Below are 25808 nucleotides of genomic sequence, written 5' to 3'. Positions count from 1 at the left end.
ATACTTTCAAATCTAACCATTTAGAATTTGAATGTCATTTTCAATAAAGAGATATGTATCTCATATATAGAACCAATAAACATGACTTAGCTCCCACTAAACTCCTCATCTATAAGATGATCCATATTTTCACAAAGCTATGATTGCTCAATAGCCTTTTAGACAAATATGGTCTAATTCCCACTTGCATGCTTTAATCTACGAATAGATTTCTTAAGCTTGCTCTTTTATCTAGCATCCAAAACTTTTACATTGTGTGATGTACACAATTCCTTTCTACAAGTCCAATTGAGTAAGGTGGTTCGTTTTCAAATTGCCATATTGCCATATGCAATGATTGCTAGATTTATCCAAAATAGTTCAAGCTTTCCGACTTGGTGAAAAAGATTTCAACATTATCAACGCCGTGAAGTTGTTTACAATCTTTAACCACCAATCTAGCTTCTCTTTTGTATGTGTATACAATATCATCTCTGTATGTTTTGAAAACATGTTTGCAACCAATGGGAGTAAACCCTTTATGCAAAACAACGATGTATGTTTAGAAAACATGTTTGCAACCAATGGGAGTGAACCCTTTATGCAAATCAACGTTCTACGTTTAGAAAACATGTTTGCAACTAATGGGAGTGAACCCTTTATGCAAATCAACCAAATCATAGATTTGATTCTTTAAGATGAAGGTACTTTGGATGAAATGGCCTCAAACCATTTTGTATGGCCTCGAACCATACTTATGTTTCTGATGGCCTCAAACCATACTTGGGAATTTTTAATTCGTCGTAGCTGACCTGTAAGTCGTATGTTTTTGAAGCACTTTCCAAAGTCTTCATAGTTTTCATTCCTCAAGATATCTATGTATCTATCTTGGTTGAATTCTATTCCTTATACGATTTACCTAGGTATTGAACTTCAAACGTTAGTGTCTATAAAGACATTACTCAAGTCCTTTGAGTATTAGGATTCTCTTGAAGCACTTCTAAAGTCTTCATGAAGCTCTTCCAAAGGCTTCTAAGTATTGAGCTAAGACTCCTAAGTATCCTACATTTGTTTGTTGTTTGACTCGAAGTTCATTCGAGGTCATTTTTCTCCCACTTGCCTTTTTGGAAATATGATGGTTTCCTAAAAGACATTATCTAGAACAACAACTATATGTTCTCAGATTTGTGGTAGAATCAATACCTTTTTTTTTTCTATGAGTCGCTCATAAAGAAACATATATCTATTATTGAGTTTATTTGATGTAAACACTAACTCCCATTGGGTTTGACAACCCTAGATATATATGTACTGAAAAGATGTACTGAACCGAATTTCAATCCTTATGACATCTTATCTTTAGCTTTGACAACTTTGTTTAGTGTGAAAGTCACCTGAGAGTATCATTTAGAAACTATATAGGAAAATAGTCGTGATTATCGTTAATCGAAATAGATTCCGATTTCTCCATTTGGACATACCATATTCTTATGGAGCTTCAATTGTCATATTGCCATATAAACAATCTAGATAATCTTTCTTGGCTTATTCAAACATCACCTTGACCCTAGCCTAGATGTTCCAAAATTCTTGCCAAGTTGGTTTTATACCCTTTTGTGAATTACATTGAAGTATTTCACATATTTCACTTTGAGTAAATATAGCCATATTTTCTCAAATTCTTGTGAAATAGGTAGGTCATAAAATCCATCTTTGGCCCATGAACTTCATTGTCTAGAAACTTCTAACAATAGTCCATTTCTATGTCATGTTCAACAAGGAAGACCTACGTGTCTTATGTTAACCAACTTTCAGAAATCCATGCCATGGAAACTTAGAATGTTGACTTGTTGATATGGTCGTATGACATTGCCAAAGATATGTGGAACACAAATCAAAGTGTTTGATTTGAACCTTCTGAAGTTTGAGTGTGAAGAGATTCGTTTGTTTATTAATCAATCATATGACTCAACCCTTAAATGACCATTTCATTCAAATAAACACTCAACGAATTTTTTTGTTTACTTTGAATGTGAGTCTTTCCATTGTCCATACAGAAATTGATTATGATGATTAATGGAACATAATACCATTAAGTTCCAGCCTTTAGAAGGACTTTAAAACAAACATGATGACCCTACAATTAATGTAGCAAAACTTTGCTTCATTTCCCACTTGTAGGTCAAGTAACCAGACTTAGCTCCCGGAATTTGAGTTCTTAACAAGAGTTAGAACCTCAAGCGGTAATCTAATACCATAGGAGTTTATTTGCTATGTCGTTTCTCTTTAACATAAACTTCAAGGTAGAAATTGAATCTTGAATTCATTTCTTTTGTTCCCCTTTCCTATCCTTTCTAGCACGTTTTCTTATAGTCCTAAAGATTTTACTCTTTGCTTGATCTTCTTACTTTGTTACGCTTACAAAGTCCCTAAAGTTCACTTTGAATGACAACATCCAATGAGTCTGGTTCATTATCGAATCAAAAGAAAATTGGTTGTTAACCATTGGTTATACATGAGTCTTTAACTCAATACATTATTATTACTATAGGAATAGTAATGGTACTGAAATCACGAAAAAAACGTCTATAAAATGAAGCAAGACCATGAAATGAACGTACCTCACTTATAGTTTTAGGACTAGGCCATGATTTGATAGCCTCGATCTTGGACTGATCCACGGACACCCCATCCTTCGAAACCACATAGACCAAGAATACCACATTATCAACAAGGAACGAACACTTCTCTAGTTTCCCATAGAGCTTTTGAGCTCTAAGGATTTCAAAAACATCCCTCAAATGAATCAGATGCTCCTCTTCGTTCTTACTATACAACGAGATGTCATCGAGATATACCACAACGAATCTGCCCAAAAATGATTTAATCACTTCGTTCATGGGCCTCATAAACGTACTAGGAGCATTAGTGAGACCAAATGGCATGACGGTCCATACATACAAACCATGTTTTGTCTTGAAAGCCGTTTTCCACTCATCTCCTTCACGCATCCAAATCTGATGATAACCACTCCGCAAATCAATTTTGAGAACAACTTAGAACCATGGAGCTCATCTAACATATCATCAAGTCTCGGAATTGGAAAACGATACTTGATGGTGGACCAACGAGATTAGTTGTTTCATACTAAATGTCTAGTGAAAGATAAGTGGTGCAGTGTGATTGTTGATGGAAGGAGTTGCACCAATGTTGCTTCTAGTGAGATGGTTTCAAAATTAGGCTTAATCACTATAGCCCATCCTAGGCCATATGCACTCCATTGGCTCGATGATGGCAATAGTGTGAAGGTGTCGAAACAAGTAAGGGTTGGTTTGACTATGGGTTCGTATGTGGATGAGAGTTTTTTGAGATGTTATTCCTATGGATGCTTGTCATATTTTGTTGGGTCGTCCTTGGCAGTTTGATAGGGACATGGTTCACAAGGGGAGAAGCAACGAGTATGAGTTGAGAGACAAAGGCAAGAAGATTGTGCTAAAGTCTATGTCATCACAAGCGGTTCCATCCATCAGTGTGCAACAAAAAAAGAAGTCGCATCTCACCATGTTGGCTAGTGAACGAGAGATTGGACAAGCTCTAGATCTTGGAGAGTTGGTGTATTTGCTTTGTGGCTAAGGAAAGTTCAATCGAAGGCCAAAATTGGAAAGAAGGCAGTCCCATTGCCGAGTTGCTTTTTGAGTTCAAGGATGTATTTCCCGACGAATTACCACCAGGTTTGCCTCCTATTCATGGTATTGAACATCAAATTGATCTTGTTCCAGGGACTTCTTTGCCTAATAAGGCTGCTTATCGTTGCAATCCGGAGGAAACAAAGGAGTTGCAAAAACCAATTGATGAACTTGTGAGTCGAGGCTATGTTAGAAAAAGCTTGAGTCCATGTGGTGTTCCGGTGTTGCTTGTGCCTAAGAAAGATGGGACATGGCGTATGTGTGTTGATAGTGGGGCTGTGAATAACATTACCATCAAGTATCGTTTTCCAATTCCGAGACTTGATGATATGTTAGATGAGCTCCATGGTTCGAAGTTGTTCTCAAAAATTGTATTGCGGAGTGGTTATCATCAGATTCGGATGCGTGAAGGAGATGAGTGGAAAACGGCTTTCAAGTCAAAACATGGTTTGTATGAATGGACCGTCATGCCATTTGGTCTCACTAATGCTCCTAGTACGTTTATGAGGCTAATGAACGAAGTGCTTAAATCATTTTTGGGCAGATTCGTTGTGGTATATCTCGATGACATCTTGGTGTGTATAGTAAGAACGAAGAGGAGCATCTGATTCATTTGAAGGATGTTTTTGAAACCCTTAGAGCTCAAAAGCTCTATGGGAAGCTAGAGAAGTGTTCATTCCTTGTTGATAATGTGGTATTCTTGGTCTATGTGGTTTCGAAGGATGGGGTGTCCGTGGATCAGTCCAAGATCGAGGCTATCAAATCATGGCCTAGTCCTAAAACTATAAGTGAGGTGCGTTCATTTCATGGTCTTGCTTCATTTTATAGACGTTTTATTTGTGATTTCAGTACAATTACTATTCCTATCACTAGTTGTTTGAAGAAATGTGCGTTTGTGTGGGGAGAGGACGCTCAAAGGCATTTGATGTAATTAAGGAGCGTTTCTGTGCTGCTCCTATTTTGGCATTGCCGGATTTTTCTCAACCTTTCGAGGACGAGTGTGATGCTAGTGGTGTGGGAATTGGTGTTGTTTTGATCCAAGGCAAGCGTCCCATAGCTTATTTTTTGGAAAAGTTAGGGGGTGCTCGTTTGATTTATTGCAGTTATGATAAAGAGTTATATGCCATTGTTAGAGCTTTGGATCATTGGAGTGATTATTTGTATTCTAGTCACTTTGTCTTGCATTCTGACCATGAATCTTTGAAGTATATTAATGGGCAACAAAAATTGAGTCAAAGGCATGCTTAATGGGTTGAGTTCTTGCAATCCTTTCATTTTTCTTCGAAGTGGTGGCTGATGCATTATCACGGAGATATACTTTGCTTGCTACACTTGATGTTCTTCTATTGGGGTTTGAGACCTTGAAAGACTGATGGTGACTTTGGAGTTGCATTTGAGAAATGTGCAGTTGGTGCCTATGGAGAGTACATGTTGCAAGATGGGTTTCTTTTCAAAGGCAATCGTCTTTGTATTCCCAAGCACTCAATTCGTGAGCTACTAGTTCGTGAGGCTCATGGTGGAGGGTTGGCTGGTCACTTTGGCATAGCTTACCTTGGAGATATCGAGGGAGCATTTCTTTTGGCCTAAAATGTTGGGCGATTTAACGAACATTGTGGGTAAGTGCGTGACTTGTCATATGGCCAAGAGTTCTTTTAAGCCCGGTTTGTATTCACCATTACCAGTTCTGATTCGTCCTTGGGAAGATGTTTCTATGGATTTCATAGTGGCTTTTCCTCGTACTCAAAGAGGTAAGGATGCTATCATGGTCGTTGTTGATAGATTTTCCAAGATGGCTCACTTTGTTGCTTGTCACAAAACGGATTGTAATGTGGCTGATTTGTATTATAAAGATATTGTTCGTTTGCAAGGAATTCCCAAGACTATTGTTTCGGATCGTGATTCCAAGTTTTTGAGTTACTTTTGGAATACATTGTGGAGAAAGGTGGGAACCAAATTGTTGTTTAGCACTTAACATCACCCTCAAACTGATGGGCAAACGGAGGTTACAAATCGAACCTTGGGAACGTTGTTACGAGGGTTGGTAAGTAAGACGCAAAAGGATTGGGATGTCAAACTTGCTCACGCTGAATTTTCTTATAATCGTTCTCCTACTTATGCTATTGGTCATTCTCCATTTGAAGTGGTATATGGGATTAATCCATATTTTCCATTGGATCTGATTCCATTGCCAAAAGATGAGTTGGTTCACAAAGATGCTGATGCCAAGTTGAAATCTATGATGAAATTGCACCAACAAGTTTGTGACCGTATTGAAGCTATCAATGCCTCTTATAAACAGAAATCAAGTAACAATCGCAAGCCTCTTGTGTTTGTCGAAGGTGATTTGGTTTGGGTTCATTTGAGGAAAGAGCGTTTTCCAAGCAAACGCAAGAACAAGCTTATGCCTAGGGTTGAAGGTCCTTAAAAGGTGGTTGCACGTGTGAATGATAATGCTTACAAGATCGAGCTTCTGGGAGATTAGGGTGTCCATGCTACTTTCAATGTAGGTGATCTCTCACCCTATCTTAATGATGATGGACTTGCTGAATTGAGGTCAATTCCTTTTAAAGGGGGAGGGGATGATACGGTCATGGATGAAGGTGATGGCAAGAGTTCTTTCAAGCCCGGTTTGTACTCACCATTACCAGTTCCGGTTCGTCCTTGGGAAGATGCTTCTATGGATTTTATAGTGGCTTTGCCTCGTACTCAAAGAGGTAAGGATGCTATTATGGTCGTTTTTGATAGATTTTCCAACACTAGTAGAAAAAACCCCTGTTGCAACCCCCTTGTTGCAGCGTACATGTAATAATACGCTTCAACAACCAGTAGGTCAACGCGGGTCAAACTTTATAAAGGGTTGTTGCAGCGTACAAATTAATTGCCCGCAGCAAGAGAGTTTTTTGCAGCGTACAAAGTAAAAGCCCCCTGCAATAGCCCATTTATTTTGCAGCGTACAGATAAAAGCCCCCTGCAATAAAAAATTTTCGCTGCAAAGCTAATTAAGAAAAACATTTCATCTCAAACCTAAGGACCATTTCCACGCTCAGTACTCCCTCTTCTTCCCTCAGCTTTCCCTGCGTACTCTCTCACCTCCTCATTCTTCTTCTTCTTCATCTGCTCTCTTTCTCTCTCTAATTCGTGGTTTTTTTGGGTTTTTTGCAAGTAATTGTTGAAATTGGGTGAGGAGTGTGGATCTGGGAAGAATGCTCCTGATTTATTGCTCTGCGACGGTTGCGATCGAGGCTACCATTTATATTGTCTTAAGCCTATTCTGGCTGCTGTTCCTAAAGGCTCCTGGTTTTGTCCGCCTTGCTCCGGTGGCAAGAAGCCCAACAGTATGTTTCTGGGTTCTCTTTATTTTCATTTAATTTTATCTGAAATTTTGTGGGTCTTGTTTTCTCGTGCTTATACGCCATTTTACATTAATTTCAGCTAGAAATTTGTGGGTATTTTGATTGCTGAAGTTGGTCGGATTTAGATGTTATAATCAATTGTTCTGATTTTGGGTTTTGATCTATTTTAGGATTAATTGGGTTAGCAGTCTGTTAGTAGTTGATTTGATTTTCTGGGTTTTGTTAATTTGGTGAAATAGCTTAATATTGGATTGAATTGAAATTAGGGTTTGTTCCAGACAATACCGATTTTAAAGATCGGATTAAATTGGGAAAGTACATTTGGGGAAAATGGGTGAAATGGTTTATTGCTTCAAATTGGAGAGAGAATCTAGTGGTGCATTGCTGGAACAAATGGTGAGATATGACACATTGCAATTTGCAAATAAAAAAATTGAGTGCTTTGCATGTTGATTTGGTTGAATTGTTGGAAATTGATCATTGCTTAGGTGGTCCAATTCTTGTAAAAATCCGTTGTTGGACTTGATTAATTGTCTTTAATTGTTCAAAATTATGGTTTCGAACTTTTGATTATTGAGTTTTCTAATGATTTTCATCCTTCTGGCTTTTGCACATTTAAGGTATCCTTTTTATAGATTATATTTACTCACCATTTTTGCTCTGGTTGCAATAAAGGAAGGGAAAGGTAATTGATTAAGGGGACTGCGGTTTGTTATAACAGCTACTGTGCTTGACTTTTTGTGTTATTTCAACAAATCAATCAAATGATTGCGGATGTTGACAAGGATGGAAGTGGTGCCATTGATTTCGATGAATTTTGTCACATGATGACTGCTAAAATCGGAGAAAGAGACACTAAGGAAGAATTAATGAAAGCATTTCGTATAATCGACCAAGATAATAATGTAAACCTCTGTTTATTCTTGTTTTAGTGTCTTATTTCAGTCATCAGTGATTTGTTTTGTCTATTTGACCAATCTAGATTTTCCAGGTTTACGTACTAATCTTCTTTTGTGATATAAAAGTACAATCTCTGCATCTGTTTCCAGATTCTTTACTTGTAGATTTCCAATATGTAGTTCAAAATCCCCATATATATATATTGCAGGCCATTTTGGTAATTCCAGCTGTTATCTTACCTAAATATTGTATTGTTATCTGCTACAGGAACACTAATGTCCCTGTCTTCCCTGAAGAAGTATGTGTCACCTAGTTGGGGGCAGCCATTTGTAGGAGCTAGCATTTTGGCAGTTTCAGGGAATGGAGCTAGCATTTGGAGAGAGGCTGAACTTGAATCTTGGGACGACAAACTCAATAAAGGCCTGGTTGTATTTCGTGACGATGGAAGCTCAGAGACGGTGGGGGCAGAAGCAATGTCATTATCATTCGAGTGACAAATCGAAGTAGACTGATCATAAGGTTAGAAGTTGTTCACTCTTCTCTTTTCATGCTATTTGACATCTTGTAGCTTCATTTTTGTAACATCTTTAAAGATTTATTATTATAGACTCTACGAAGGCTTGCTCAGAACCGTGAGGCAGCAAGGAAAAGCCGGTTGAGGAAAAAAGTAAGACATCTAATTTTGTTTCTTGCATGTACTTTGGTGTTGGTTAATTATTTAATTTGTTTTCTCATTTAATTAATTAATGGAATTAGCTGAAGAAGGATTCCATGTGGGGAAAAAATAAGTCATAAAGCTAATATGAAAATCGGCTAAGTTTCTACTTGTTTTTATTTTTTGGTCTTTAACATGCTCTTGTATTATCTTTCTTTTTCTTTCCCTCCCTTTTTCTTTTTTGGAAATAGGCATAGGTTGTTCTTGGATTTGGGTGGAAATAGGCATATGATTAGTTGTAACTTTCCAAGACTCAATCCAATCTATTTATGTACATTTGAGACTTGTTTGGCTATATAGGTCATATTTAGGCTAAAATGACATTTTCGCTCCCAACTTTGAACTAATGAACCTAAGAACTCATTTCAAACTTACTATATGATTTATATGATTAACTTTAACTTTCCAAGACTCAATCCAATCTATTTATGCACATTTGAGACTTGTTTGGCCATTATAGGTCATAATTAGGCTAAAATGACATTTTTCGCTCCCAACTTTGAACTAACGAACCTAATGACTCATTTTATTCTTATTACATGATTAATATGCATAGTATTAACTTTATAAAACTCATTCTAATCTATGTATGCACATTTGAGACTTTGGTCGTTATAGGTCATAGTTAGGCTAAAATAAGTCATTTTCGCTCCCAATTCATAACTAGATAACCTAAGGATTCATTTCAAACTTATTACATGATTAATATGATTAGTTTTAAATTTCCAACACTCGTTCCAATCTATCTCTGCACATTCGAGACTTCTTTTGCCGTTATAGGTCATATATAGGCTAAAATGTCACTTTCGTTCCCAACTTTGAACTAACGAACCTAAAAACTCATGTCAAACTTAAATACATGATTCATATGATTAGTTTCAACTTTCCAAGACTTAATCCAATCTATTTGGTTTAGCATATTTTGGAATTAGTATGTGTTTAAAATTATCCAACCCCAGGCTAAAATGACATTTTCGCTCCCAACTTTGAACTTAAGAACCTAATAGCTCATTTTAAACTTATTATATGATAAATATGCTTAGTTTTAAGTTTCTTAGACTTATTATAATCTATTTATGCACATTTAATGCTTGTTTTATCGTTGTAGGTCATATTTAGGATAAAATAAGGTATTTTCGCTCCCAACTTTAAAATAAAGAACCTAAGGACTTATTTTAAACTTATTAGATGTTTAATATGCTTAGTTTTAAGTTTCTAAGACTTATTCTAACTACTTATACACATGTAAGGCTTGTTTGGTCGTTATAGGACATATTTAGGCTAAAATGACATTTTCGCTCCCAACTATGAACCAAAGAACGTAAGGACTCATTTTAAACTTACTAAATGTTTTATATGCTTATTTTTAACTTTCTAGGACTCATTCCAATCCATTTATGCACATTTAAGGCTCATTGTGTCGTTATAGATCATATTTAGGCTAAAATGACATTTTCGCTCCCAACTTTGAACTTAAGAACCTAATGACTCATTTTAAACTTATTATATGATAAATATGCTTAGTTTTAAGTTTCTAAGACTTATTTTAATCTATTTATGCACATTTAATGTTTGTTTTATCGTTATAGGTCATATTTAGGCTAAAATGAGGCATTTTCGCTCCCAACTTTAAAATAAAGAACCTAAGCACTCATTTTAAACTTAATACATGTTTAATATGCATAATTTTAACTTTATAAGACTCGTTCCAATCTATTTATGCACCTTTAAGGCTCATTAGGTCGTTGTAGGTCATATTTAGGCTAAAGTGCCATTTTCGCTCCCAACTTTGAACTTAAGAACCTAATGACTCATTTTAAACTTATTATATGATTAATATGCTTAGTTTTAAGTTTCTAAGACTTATTCTAATCTATTTATGCACATTTAATGCTTGTTTGATCGTTATAGGTCATATTTAGGCTAAAATGAGGCATTTTCGCCCCTAACTTTAAAATAAAGAACCTAAGCACTCATTTTAAACTTAATACATGTTTAATATGCATAATTTTAACTTTATAAGACTCGTTCCAATCTATTTATGCACCTTTAAGGCTCATTAGGTCGTTGTAGGTCATATTTAGGCTAAAATGACATTTTCGCTCCCAACTATGAACTAAAGAACCTAAGGACTCATTTTAAACCTACTAAATGTTTTATATCCTAGTTTTAACTTTCTAGGACTCATTCCAATCCATTTATGCCCATTTAAGGCTCATTGTGTCGTTTTAGGTCATATTTAGGTTAAAATGACATTTTCGCTCCCAACTTTGAACTTAAGAACCTAAGGACTCATTTTTAAATTATTATATGATTAATAAGCTTAGTTTTGAGTTTCTAGGACTTATTCTAATCTACTTATACCCATTTAATGCTTGTTTGATCGTTATAGGTCATATCTAGGCTGAAATAAGGCATTTTCGCTCCCAACTTTAAAATAAAGAACCTAAGCACTCATTTTAAACTTAATACATGTTTAATATGCATAATTTTAACTTTATAAGACTCGTTCCAATCTATTTATGCACCTTTAAGGCTCATTAGGTCGTTGTAGGTCATATTTAGGCTAAAATGACATTTTCGCTCCCAACTATGAACTTTTAGAACCTAAGTACTCATTTAAAACCTACTAAATGTTTTATATTCTAGTTTTAACTTTCTAAGACTCATTCCAATCCATTTATGCCCATTTAAGGCTCATTGTGTCGTTTTAGGTCATATTTAGGTTAAAATGACATTTTCGCTCCCAACTTTGAACTTAAGAACCTAAGGACTCATTTTTAAATTATTATATGATTAATAAGCTTAGTTTTGAGTTTCTAGGACTTATTCTAATCTACTTATACCCATTTAATGCTTGTTTGATCGTTATAGGTCATATCTAGGCTAAAATAAGGCATTTTCGCTCCCAACTTTAAAATAAAGAACCTAAGCACTCATTTTAAACTTAATACATGTTTAATATGCATAATTTTAACTTTATAAGACTCGTTCCAATCTATTTATGCACCTTTAAGGCTCATTAGGTCGTTGTAGGTCATATTTAGGCTAAAATGACATTTTCGCTCCCAACTATGAACTAAAGAACCTAAGGACTCATTTAAAACCTACTAAATGTTTTATATTCTAGTTTTAACTTTCTAGGACTCATTCCAATCCATTTATGCCCATTTAAGGCTCATTGTGTCGTTTTAGGTCATATTTAGGCTAAAATGACATTTTCGCTCCCAACTTTGAACTTAAGAACCTAAGGACTCATTTTTAAATTATTATATGATTAATAAGCTTAGTTTTGAGTTTCTAGGACTTATTCTAATCTACTTATACCCATTTAATGCTTGTTTGATCGTTATAGGTCATATCTAGGCTAAAATAAGGCATTTTCGCTCCCAACTTTAAAATAAAGAACCTAAGGACTCATTTAAAACTTATTACATGTTTAATATGCATAATTTTAACGATCTAAGACTCGTTCCAATCTATTTATGCACCTATAGGCTCATTGGGTCATTATAGGTCATATTTAGGCTAAAATGACATTTTCGCTCCTAACTTTGAACTAAAGAACCTAAGGACTCATTTTAGACTATTAGGACATTGTCATTAGTTTCTTGAATGTTAAAATGTGATATTTAATTTGTATTTAATCTAATGTTTAATTTAAATTTCTGTTTTTGTAAAGGTCTACACTCCGAGGATTGCGCCTTATGCGAGGAATTTGATGTGGTTCGTGAGCAATGGGCCAAGTTTTTTACCAGCAAGTATTTATTATTGGCTTTAGCGCGCTTGATCGAGTTGGTTTAGTTGTTATAGAATAAATTTTATATTAAAATGTATGTTTATGTTGAAATTGGAACATATATTTAAATGTAATATGTGCACTTAATTTGGTTTTGGGATATATAGTATACAAAACTCCAGTTGTTGTTTTTATATTTGTTATACAGGTTGCGTTATTCTATTATTGTTTTGACAGGTTTCTATATTTGGTGCAAGACACTCTAGGTATCCCTAAACAAAATTAGAATTTTCCCGCCAAAAGTGCTTTGTTGCAGCGTACATATATATTGTACGCTGCAACAAGGGAAAAAAATTTCGCAAAAATTTAGACTTGTTGCAGCGTACAAATAAATGTACGCTGCAAAAAGTTGAGTCTTTTGCAGCGTACATATATATGTACGCTGCAACAAGTCCAAATTTTTGCCAATTTTTTGGCACTTGTTGCAGCGTACATCTAAAAGCCCGCTGCAACAAATCACTTTTTGCAGCGAACTTGTACGCTGCAACAAGTTCAGACTTGTTGCAGGCCCCCCAGTTGCAGCATACGATGTACGCTGCAACAGGGGTCTAAAAGCCCGCTGCAATAAGGGTTTTTTCTACTAGTGCAAGATGGCTCACTTTGTTGTTTGTCACAAAACGGATGATGCTTGTAATGTGGCTGATTTGTATTATAAAGAGATTGTTCGTTTGCATGAAATTCCCAAGACTATTGATTCTGCAACAAACACAACTCATTGAAGAATAGTGTTTAAGATAGGTTTGAATACAAGCTTAAAGAATCACTCTTAAGGCAAAGTATTCTGTTTTTAATTAAGGAAGTGAATCACTCTCAACCTAAACTAAAAAGAGTTTAATTAACAAAATAAGTGAATCACTCTCAAATCTTGTTAATTGGATTGAATTCTTGTAGTTTTACCTCCCAAGAGATTCGTGCAAGTTAGAATAAAAACACCGAGTTTTTAATCTTTAAACACAACGGTTTATAACAATGTTTTTCAACTTTTAAAATCTCTCTTCTTTGATACCCAAGCTTACATATATATATATATATATATATATATATATATATATATATATATATATATATATATATATATATATATATATATATATATATATATATATATATATATATATATATATTACATGAGCTAAAAGGCTTAATTCATCAGAAACTAAGCCTTACACACTAAGGAAATAAATAAAGCAAAGAAATTACAAAATATCTCCTAAAACTAAGTGAAATCAGCCCACCTTCCACTTGCTTGCTTCCTTATCTTCATTGGACGAATATGTAAAGTAGGGAACCTATAAGAACATTTCCTATACATTAAGACATCTCCAACCAAGAAAAGAAATCATTGATTTGCTGCAAAAAGCCTCCTGCCCAAATCAGAATAGAAGGAAGGCTTCTTTTGTGTTAAGCAAATGGGAAGCTTTCCTAGCTAGGAAGGAAAGCTTAGAATTGGCCCAAATTCTGCAACTAGCTTAAGCACCTTTATGAATAAGCTGTGAGCTTATTATACCTTGCTTTACACGTCCCAAAATGCTTCCGTACTTACCAACACCCATCAGGAGCTCCTTGCTTCACCTACTTAGCGTCATTTCCTTCGTTGCTTAATACGAGCACACTAGTGCTAATCCTTAGGCCATGGATCTCTTCTTTATTGTGATTAAGATTAGTACTTAGCAACACTTGTGGATTGGCATCTGATTTTACATCATCCTCCCCTTCTTCAAAAGGAATTGTCCTCAATTCTTGCACATCTTCATCTTCTAAGTAAGGGGATAAATCACCTATATTGAATGTTTCTGCCACACTATATTCTCCAGGAAGATCTATCTTATAAGCATTATCTCCATACCTCTCAAGGACTTTGAAAGGCCCTTCAGATCTAGGCATGAGTTTGTGCTTCCTTTTGCTTGGAAATCTCTCCTTTCTTAAGTGAATCCACACCAAATCTCCAGGAGAAAACACCCTTGGTTTTCGGTTCTTGTGTGCTTTCTTCTTATACATCTCATTTGCCTTCTCTATGTTGGTGCGTATCTCTTTGTGCACTTTCACCATAGCTTCAGCTTGTTGCCTAGCATCTCCATGAATATAAGAATCTTTAGGCAAAGAAATAAGATCAATGGGTACATAAGGATTTACCCCATATACTACTTCGAATGGTGAATATTTTGTTGCAAAAGTTGGAAATCTATTGTATGCAAACTCCGCATGGCATAGCTTGACATCCCAATCTTTTCCTGTTTTGCTCACTAAGCCCCTTAGCAAGGTGCCTAGAGTTCGATTTGTCACTTCAGTTTGACCATCTGTTTGAGGGTGATATGAAGTACTAAATAGCAACTTGGTACCCATCATTCTCCATAGGGATCTCCAAAAGTGGCTCAAAAACTTACTATCTCTATCCGAGACAATAGTTCTTGGTACTCCATGTAAACGAACAATTTCCCTGAAATATAAACAAGAAACATTAATAGCATCTTCTGTTTTATGACAAGGCACAAAGTGTGCCATTTTAGAGAAACGGCCCACCACCATCATGATTGAATCTTTCCCTCTTTGTGTTCTAGGAAGTGCTACAATGAAATCCATGCTAACATCCTCCCATGGTCTCTCTGGAACTGGTAAAGGAGTGTACAACCCCTTATGAAACGTGCTCTTGGCTCTTTGACAAACTCCACAACGAGCTAGAACAGCATGAACTTCTTTGATCATGTGAGGCCATGAGAAGTGCTCTTGTAATAGCACCATAGTTTTGCTAATACCAAAATGGCCAGCCAAACCACCTCCATGAGCTTCTCTAATCAGCAAATCACGAACTGGACACTTAGGAACACAAAGTTTGTTCCCTTTGAACAAGAACCCCTCCATTTGATGATAATGGTCTTTTGGACCATCTTTGGTAGCCACGAACAGGTCACGCATCTCCTCATCAAGAGCATAGAACTCTTTGATCAATTCAAACCCAAGTACCTTGGAATCCCCCATATTAAGCAATAAGTGCCTCGAGATAATGCATCTGCTACAATATTAGCCTTTCCAGCTTTTTATTTAGCAACAAAATTGAAAGACTGTAAGAATTCTACCCATTTAGCATGACGAGCACTAAGCTTGTGTTGCCCATGAATGTATTTTAACGATTCATGATCAGAATGAAGAACAAAAGCTTGTGGCCTCAAATAGTGACTCCAATGATTAAGAGCTCTAACCATAGCATAAAACTCTTTATCATAGGTAGAATAGTTTAATTTGGCGTTGTTAAGCTTCTCACTAAAATAAGCAATAGGCTTGCCACTTTGAATGAAAACAGCTCCAATACCTATTCCACTAGCATCACACTCCACTTCAAAAGGTTTAGTAAAATCAGCTAAAGCTAGAATAGGTGTGTTACACATCTTTTCTTTTACTAGTTCAAATGCCTTAACAACCAAAATATATACAATCTGGTTGGTCTCCAACTCCCTCTCAAATCTTTTTCTCCCCAAAAACACACTCCCACACACTAGGTTTTCTTTTTGTTTAGGTTTTGTGTTTCGGATTTTTGAAGGAGGTAATGGTAATAAGGTTTTGATTTTTCCATTCTTATTCACCTTACATACATTAGTAGAACCTTCATGAATAACTGTTCGATCAAACTGCCAAGGTCTACCAAGTAGAATGTGACAAGCAGTCATAGGAATCACATCACATAGAATTTCATCTTCATAGTTTCCAATTGAAAAAGTGATTAAAACTCTATTTTTCACCCTTACTTCACTATCATCATCTAACCATTTCAGTTTATAAGGATGTGGATGTTTAGTAGTAGGTAATTCTAACTTCTCTACAAGTTCAGTTGAAGCTACATTAGTACAACTACCACCATCTATGATTAACGTGCATAGCTTCTTATTTACTAAGCATTTAGAATGAAAAATGGTTTCTCTTTGTTCCTCATTTTCTGCCACAACATTAGAGTATAATGATCTCCTAAGAACCAAAGTTTCACCCTCCATTACTGGATTACACAAGTTTTCTTCCTCATTTTCACTTTTATCATGTTCCATCTCTAAAAGAGATTCTTTTTCCAAATCTTCTATTTCCTCTACATCTCTTATAGTCATGACTCTTTTGGTAGGACAAGCAGATTGGTAATGACCATAACCTTGACACTTAAAACACTTCACTTTTAAGGTTTTATCATCTACAACTTTCTCCTTATCTTTCTTAATGAAATCGTTTTTTTTGTTCTTATCAAAGTTACTAGTACTAATATTAGCTTTAGAAGTACTAAATGGCTTTGAATAAGACTTACTTGCAACTGATTTCTTCTTTTGGCTATCAATTTTTATAGCCACCTTATATGCTTCATCGAAAGTAAGGTATGGATACACCTCTACTTTCTCACGTACATCTTCATTTAGGCCTCCTAAGAATCGGCCTAGTTTTTGCTCCTCCATTTCTTCTATGTCACAAACAATGGATAGCTTCTCAAACTCCTTGATGTACTCCTCCATAGACATGGCACCTTGTTTGAGTGTGGACCATCTAACATACTGATTTTGCTTGTAGTTAGTTGGAACAAAACGTTTCCTCAATTGCTTCTTCAATTTCTCCCATGTAGCAATCTTGGATTTGTTCTCCTTCACCCTTTGTCTCTTCACGCCTTCTAACCAAATAGACTAGTTTTATAAGCACGCGATGCGTGCGGGAGTATATATATAAGTTTTATATATAACCAACCGTTGCAATATTTTTGGTCTTTACTTTGTAACTTCTCATCCTAGCAACCAAAATTATAACGTATAGCTAGTTTAATGCAGAGACATAGCAGAAATTATAACCATTTTTTAAAGAGAAAAGGAGAACTTCATTCATTCAATCATAGGCCCTCGAAGGAACATTAGTCCAACAAAGTACAATGGAGTTTTTTAGAAAATAAACAAAGTAAAAGCATGAAAAGGAAATGAGTAGTTGACTCGCAGGCCTGACATAGTAAGATGATGTAGCCGTTTGAAGCCATTGAGATCGAACTGGTTCACATTGAACCTGATGATTGATTTCTAGCTCGAAGGCTATAGCAGTAATGTTATGGGAAAGTTCATTGGCTTCACTTCTTGTGACTTAGAATTTTACTTCCCAATTTCTTCCCAGTAGCTCGATAATATCTTGGGCAATCAGACCAAGTTCGTGATTAGCCATAATATCAGTGTTGTCCAGCGTGGCGTAAAAACAGGTGGTTTGCTCATGTATAACACCAAAACATTTCCTTCATAAACACAGCCTGCAAACTATAACGTTAAGAAACCATTGTTTCAGAAGAAATATAAGACAGTCTTGACAGTCTGTTGAAAGACCATGCATAATATCAAGAGACTGTCAAGAGTTAATATCAATATCAAGAGTAATATCAAGACTTTCAGAAGAAATATTAGACTAATATTCTGTTGTATTGATTCATGTTGCATGAATATTAGTATTTGGCTTTGCTGTTGAATATTAGTCTTTTGCAAAGACAACAGAATTTTAAACGCAAACTGGATTCAAAAGAAAAAGAAAATATTAAACGCAAAGACATCAGAATTTTCCTTTTGAATCCAGTTTCTCATGTTGCATGAAATCCTAATTTATCTACACTCTTTATCAATATAAAGGAAATTCTTCCATCAAAAGGATTGCCAATAAACCAAGACTGATTATCAGACTGATTGTCCAATAGAAGGAGTTACCTCAGCAATACAGACGTCTCTAAGAACAGCTGCAATGGCACACACTGCATAAGAATTGCAGTGGAATAAGCAAATAAAAATATAAAGCAGATAAACAGTTGTAATAGACCAAAATAGTGGAGTAGAGAAAGAAAGATAGACCTGTTTTAAAACCAGTTTATGCCACTTCAAGTGCATGTTTCAGTTGATCAATCTCAAATGACTTCTTCATGCTACAGAAAATATATAAAAAGCTATTAGTCTAATTGACAATACACAGAAATGAAAGAAACAAACCTCGTAACTAAAAACAGACTGCTCATCGTCATCAAAATTAACATTATCATCATGTCGAAAATTTCCAAAATTGGTGATTAATTAACTAAAATAATTCAAAGAAATACTCTGTAATTATCAATTTCATATTAATTAAAATGAACAAACCCAGAAAAATTAAAGCAATGCCCAAAAAAAAATTAATGGTGAAATAGTATCAGGATCGCACCAAGGAATTTGATCGCCGGCGCCGAAGAATCAAATATACAGGTTATGCACCTGTATTAATTATAATCTGCACAAAGTTGAAATTAAATCAGCTTCAAGGATCAGTATTCAGTGTAGAAGTTCAAAATTTTTAGCAATCCCGCTAATTTCCAGAATGATCAAACAAATAAAACTGATAAAGTGAGAATATTGCAAGAACAATCCTGTCCTATAAGGTGTACATATCATTTATGTTGCCCCGTCAGAAAAATACACTCGTAATTTCATCAAGTAGGTATGACCGATAATCATCATCACCGCTGTGTTATACAAAGTACATAGCAACAACAACAGTCAATAGAAGATAGTAATCAATTACATTGAAATAAGGGAGTATGAGGACAAAAACACATTGCAAAGTAATTTTAATTACTAAAGAACTTGAAGTTTCTAGTATATAACTATATATGCTTGGTATAAAGTTATATGCGGAACAATATGAAAAAAGACAACCCTAAAAAAGATTTCTGCATCCATTTTTGCTGCCATTCCTGGTTCCCAATCCCTGACATCTCCCCGCTTCTCCCCTCATAAAGTCATGAAAAAGTAAAGTAAAGAGAAAACGATATGACTCATTTTTTATCAAAAAGAGAGAATCATGATGAATCTATCGGAAAAAAGAGAGATCGTATATGTATTTGAAGATCTCTATTATATTCCTAGTACAAAAGAAAGTCAAATATTAACCCTGGCTAAGGCAGTAAAATAAAAATAAAAAATAAAAAACAGTTTCAATTTGTACAGCAAAATAAAGGACTGTTTAAATGCAAAACTGGTACAGATGAATAATGATGAATCATAAGTCACTGAGATATGATCATCATTCCAACACCCTCCAATTTAAATTCCACCCAATAAAGTTTAATTTAATTAACCAAAAAAAAGAGAGGGAAATTGAAGATGAACCCTAATCTATACTGATCGAGTATAAAAGACTTAAGTCAAAAACTATAAACATATTTATTTATCTAAACCTAATACCAACTACGGAGTATTATTCATTATAAGAGTAAGAATTGAAGATAGAACATTATAGTAGGATCCCCTCCTAGAAATAGGTAAAATAAATCTAAACCTAATACTTCAGTAATGATAAAATTAATTGTGCTAATCAAGTAATCAATTCCCATGAATTAAATCACGGATTTAAGGGGTTTTTTTTAAAAACAAATTCAAGGGTTTTGGTCAAATTAAATCGTCAGAAATTAGGGTCAAATCAAATCAATAGAATGAAATGCAAAGATTTCTACTAAAATTCAAACGAACGCATTGTAATAAACTTGACACCAGATTATAATTACTGATCAAAAACACAAAAACAAACATGCCCAGATTCAATTTCAACGTAAAAGGCTAAAAAGATCAACTAACAATGCAGTCTGCAGACAGAACATTCATTTCAAGCAACACTCCATCCAGACAAAACATCCATTTCAAACAATTCCATCCATCCATCAGGACCGTCCCTGAGCCAACAACTCTAAACATGAACCTAATCTATCGTATGAGAATCATATCGAAAAGGATAATATGAATTTGCATTGGAACAATTCAAAAATCATTCAAAACCAATTCATCAATCAACTAAGAACACAATGCAATTGGCAATGGAATTAACACGAAAGATGTTCAGACTTTTCAAATTAAAATGAAAAAGAACCTGAAAAAAGAATCGTAATTCTCCTAAGGGGAGCAGCCGTGTTCTTAGCAAAAAGCGCCAGCAGCGCCGCCGGCGATCAATTCTCTGACATAAATCGGCAATGAATCAACAAACGTTGAACCGTCATCCACAATTAAACCTGCAACATTCGACGAAGATGACGAACCCATCTCAAAATCTGACCCAAACCCCACTTCAAGTCGCGTTCAAATTTTGCCAAAATTAACAAATCGAATTGGGGATTTCCCAAAATAGAGAAATTGGGGATGAACAAATATTAGGTCTCAAATTTTTTTTGTAGAAATCTTTGCATTTCATTGGTAGATTTTTTTTAATTAGATCTCGAATTTGACAGAAATTTGGTAGAAACGAACTAATTCAAACTGATGATTCTTCAGCTAAAGAGAGAGAGAGGGAGAAAACGCAGAAAAAATACCTTTAACGCTGCTTTGGGACGCGATTTGGTGACGGACGACGGCGAGGAACGCAACCCTAGAAACGACGGCGATTTGGTGAGGGAAAAGTGAGGAGAGACCGAGAGAGAAGAGTGAGAGGGGGAGAGAGGATACAAATCGCGATGAGGACGATAGGCTCAGCAACCGGCGAGAGAGTGAACGGCTGGTTTGTTTGTGAGTCAAAAGCAGGGGTGTTTTAGTCATTTCAAAGGGGACACGAAAAGTGTTATTACCGAAACGCCCTCAGCTGTTCCTTTATATAATAGAGATGCATAGTTGGTTAACTTCATAACAGCTACCTTGCACTTCTTCTCATCTGGAGTATCTTTGTATTCAAAGAAACGTTCTAAAGAACGTTACCATTCAAGGTACACTTCCGGATCACTAGCTCCATCAAATTCAGGAACTTCAATTTTTAATCCTCTATCATCTGCCTTAGAACTTCTCTCTTCCTCATTAGGTTTCTTTTAAAACACTTCTAAGGTTATTTGAGTCATCATAGCTTGCAATGCTTCATTCTGCCTAGCTAATGCTTCTAGCATGGCATCTTTCCTAGCATTATCATTTACTTCGTCTCCCATTTCAGAACCTGGATCTGATACCACTTGAAAGAAACACAACTCAATGAAGAATAGTGTTAAAGATAGGTTTGAATACAAGCTTAAAGAATCACTCTTAAAGCAAAGTATTCTGTTTTTAGTTAAGGAAGTGAATCACTCTCAACCTAAACTAAAAAGATTTTAATTAACAAAATAAGTGAATCACTCTCAAATCTTGTTAATTGGATTGAATTCTTGTAGTTTTACCTCCCAAGAGATTCGTGCAAGTTAGAATAAAAACACTGAGTTTTTAATCTTTAAACACAACGGTTTATAACAATGTTTTTCAACTTTTAAAATCTCTCTTTTTGATACCCAAGCTTACATATATATATATATATATATATATATATATTACATGAGCTAAAAGACTTAATTCATCAGAAACTGATACGAGTTTAAAAACTCGTTGTATAAACAAGGATAGTTGATTAACAAGCTAGACCTTTAACTCGTTGATCGTGAATGCAAGACAAGACCTATTGACTCACAATCAGTTCTTTGAGTAGGAAAAGCGTCCAAAACAAAGAAAAAGGCTGAATTATAAACTATAATTCGAAATGTAACAAACAAGTGTTTTAATCATTCAGTTGGTTGTTTATTCCAATCAAGAAGCTGACTATAAATAGCCAAAAACCAACAGCTACAAGAGCTTTAAACGGCTAATTAAGAGCCATTTAAGAGCCTTCAAAACTGGCAGTTACAAGCTCTAAAGCCTCCTAATTCAGTCACTAAATTGGAGGTTACAAAGGCTTAAAACTCTCCTTACAAACAGCAATAGTCAAAGCTAAGTAATGACTGAATTTAAATTGGGGATTTAAACAAATATCCCTTTATTAAATCGACTTTAACCAAAGCAATTAAAAATAATAAGTGCGTACAATCTGTTTAAACAAGCGGACCAATGTGATTAAACGGACCAGTTTGATTAACGTACCACCTTGATAATAAGGACCATATAACGAGCTCACTCAATCCAAGTCACCATGCACACAAAATGAGCCATTGAACCCAAATCAGTTTTGGTTCCAATTGCTAGCATAAGACTATCACTTTCATCCATAACCGTATCATCCCCTCCCCCTTTAAAAGGAATTGACCTCAATTCAGCAAGGCCATCATCATCAAGATAAGGTGAAAGATCACCTACATTGGAAGTAGCATGGACACCATAGTCTCCCGGAAGCTCAATCTTGTAAGCATTATCATTCACACGTGCAACCACCTTGTAAGGACCTTCAGCCCTAGGCATAAGCTTGTTCTTGCGTTTGCTTGGAAAACGCTCTTTCCTTAAATGAACCCAAACCAAATCACCTTCTTCAAACAACCTCGGTTTGCGATCCTTATATGATTTCTGTTTATAAGAGGCATTAATAGCTTCAATTCGCTCACGAACTTGTTGGTGCAGTTTCATCATAGACTTTAACTTAGCATCGGCATCCTTGTGAACCAACTCATCTTTTGGTAATGGAATTAAATCCAAGGGCAAGTATGGATTAATCCCATATACTACATCAAATGGAGAATGACCAGTAGCATAAGTAGGAGACCGATTATAAGCAAATTCAGCGTGAGCAAGCTTGACATCCCAATCCTTTTGCATTTTACTTACCAACCCTCTCAATAGCGTTCCCAAGGTTCGATTTGTCACCTCTGTTTGCCCATCAGTTTGAGGAGGATGTGAAGTGCTAAACAACAACTTGGTTCCCACCTTTCTCCACAATGTATTCCAAAAGTAACTCAAGAACTTGGAATCTCGATCAGAAACAATAGTCTTTTGGAATTCCATGCAAACGAACAATCTCCTTATAATACAAATCAGCCACATTACAAGCATCATCCGTTTTGTGACAAGCAACGAAGTGAGCCATTTTTGAAAATCTATCCACCACGACCATAATAGCATCCTTACCTCTTTGAGTACGAGGCAAACCATGGATACATCTTCCCAAGGGCGAACTGGAACCGGCAAAGGTGAGTATAAACCGGGTTTGAAAGAACTCTTGGCCATATGACAAGTCACACATTTATTCACAATGTTCGTTACATCACCTAACATTCTAGGCCAAAAGAAATGTTCTCTCAAGATTTCCAAGGTCTTGGCTATGCCAAAGTGACCAGCCAATCCTCCACCATGAGCCTCACGCACTAGTAACTCACGAATTGAATGCTTAGGAATACAAAGGCGATTACCTTTGAAAGGAAACCTATCTTGCAACATGTACTCCCCATAAGCACCAACTGCACATTTCTCGAATGCAACTCCAAAATCACCATCATCATGATAATAATCTTTTAAGGTCTCAAACCCCAACAAACGAACATCAAGTGTAGCAAGCAAACTGTACCTTCGTGATAATGCATCAGCCACCACATTGCTTTTACCATCTTTGTATTTCGAAGAAAAATGAAAGGATTGCAAGAACTCAACCCATTTAGCATGCCTTGGGCTCAATTTTTGTTGCCCATTAATACTTCAAAGATTCATGATCAGAATGCAAAACATAGTGGCATAGAACTCTTTATCATAAGTGCAATAATTCAAACGTGCACCCCCTAACTTTTCCGAAAAATAAGCTATGGGACGCTTACCTTGGATCAAAACAGCACCAATCCCCACTCCACTAGAATCACACTCGACCTCAAAAGGTTGAGAGAAATCTGGCAGCGCCAAAATAGGAGCAGCACACAAACGCTCTTTAATCACATCAAACGCCTTTTGAGCGTCCTCTCCCCATACAAAAGCACCTTTCTTCAAGCAACTAGTGATAGGACTAGTAATAGTACTGAAATCACGAATGAAACGTCTATAAAATGAAGCAAGACCATGAAATGAACGCACCTCACTTATAGTTTTAGGATTAGGCCACGATTTGATAGCCTCAATCTTGGACTGATCCACGGACACTCCATCTTTCGAAACCACATAGCCCAAGAATACAACATTGTCAACAAGGAATGAACACTTCTCTAGCTTCCCATAGAGTCTTTGAGCTCTAAGTGTTTCAAAAACATCCCTCAAATGAATCAGATGCTCCTCTTCGTTCCTACTATACACCAAGATGTCATCAAGATATACCACAACGAATCTGCCCAAAAATGATTTAAGCACTTCGTTCATTAGCCTCATAAACGTACTAGGAGCATTAGTGAGACCAAATGGCATGACGATCCACTCATACAAACCATGTTTTGTCTTGAAAGCCGTTTTCCACTCATCTCCTTCACGCATCCGAATCTGATGATAACCACTTCGCAAATCAATTTTTGAGAACAACTTCGAACCATGGAGCTCATCTAACATATCATCAAGTCTCGGAATGGGAAAACGATACTTGATGGTAATGTTATTCACAGCCCTACTATCAACACACATTCGACATGTTCCATCTTTCTTAGGCACAAGCAACACCGGAACAGCACATGGACTCAAGCTTTCTCTAACATAGCCTCGATTCACAAGTTCATCAAATTGCTTTTGTAATTCCTTTGTTTCCTCCGGATTGCAATGATAGGCAGCCTTATTAGGCAAAGAAGTTCCTGGAATAAGATCAATTTGATGTTCAATACCACGAATAGGGGGCAAACCTGGTGGTAATTCATCCGGAAATACATCCTTGAACTCAAACAGCAATTCGGCAATGGGACTGCCTTCTTTCCAATTTTGGCCTTCAATTGGACTCTCCTTAGCCACGAGCAAATACACCAACTCTCCATGATCAAGAGCTTGCTCAATTTCTCGTTCACTAGCCAACATGGTGAGATTCGGCTTTTTCTTTTGTTTCACACTCATGGATCGAACCGCTTAAGATGACATAGGCTTTAGCACAATTTTCTTGCCTTTGTCTCTCAATTCATACTCATTGCTTCTCCCTTTATGAATCACGTCCCTATCAAACTGCCAAGGACGACCCAACAAAATATGACAAGCATCCATAGGAATAACATCACAAAGAACTTCATCCACATACGAACCCATAGTCAAACCAACCCTTACTTGTTTCGACACTTTTACACTATTACCATCATCAAGCCAATGGAGTGCGTATGGCCTAGGATGGGCAGTAGTGATTAAGCCTAATTTTGACACCATTTCACTAGAAGCAGCATTGGTACAACTCCCCCCATCAACAATTACACTACACCACTTATCTTTCACTAGACATTTAATATGAAACAACTGATCTCGTTGGTCTAGATCAGTAGGTGAAATTTGAGTCATAAATTGGAGCCTCATACCCTTCCTCTTCCTCCTCATCACCACTCTCATCAAACACAAATACGTCCCCCAACCTCTTTTCCTCTTCAAACAACTCCTCACGACATTCAATAGCTTCTCTCAAGGTCACTACTCGTTTATTTGGACACGCATTTTGATAATGCCCAAACCCTTGACACTTAAAACAACGCACCTTGGACAGACTTGTTTCTTTGGTTGGGTTAG

The 25808-nt window shown here is 36.0% G+C and overlaps 1 long non-coding RNA gene across 1 annotated transcript; it reads left to right on the top strand.

Annotated features, from left to right (window-relative positions):
* Nucleotides 1-7753: 7753 nt before the first annotated feature.
* Nucleotides 7754-12566, top strand: LOC130459274 (uncharacterized). Its single transcript, XR_008918554.1, has 4 exons — nucleotides 7754-7923; nucleotides 8186-8437; nucleotides 8526-8585; nucleotides 12316-12566. It is a non-coding gene; the product is annotated as an uncharacterized lncRNA (long non-coding RNA).
* Nucleotides 12567-25808: the final 13242 nt, after the last annotated feature.

This window comes from Spinacia oleracea, chromosome 4 (genome assembly GCF_020520425.1).
Source record: "Spinacia oleracea cultivar Varoflay chromosome 4, BTI_SOV_V1, whole genome shotgun sequence".
NCBI lineage: Eukaryota > Viridiplantae > Streptophyta > Magnoliopsida > Caryophyllales > Amaranthaceae > Spinacia > Spinacia oleracea.
Note: the sequence above shows the minus strand (reverse complement) of the source record. Positions and strands in the feature narration are given on the sequence as shown.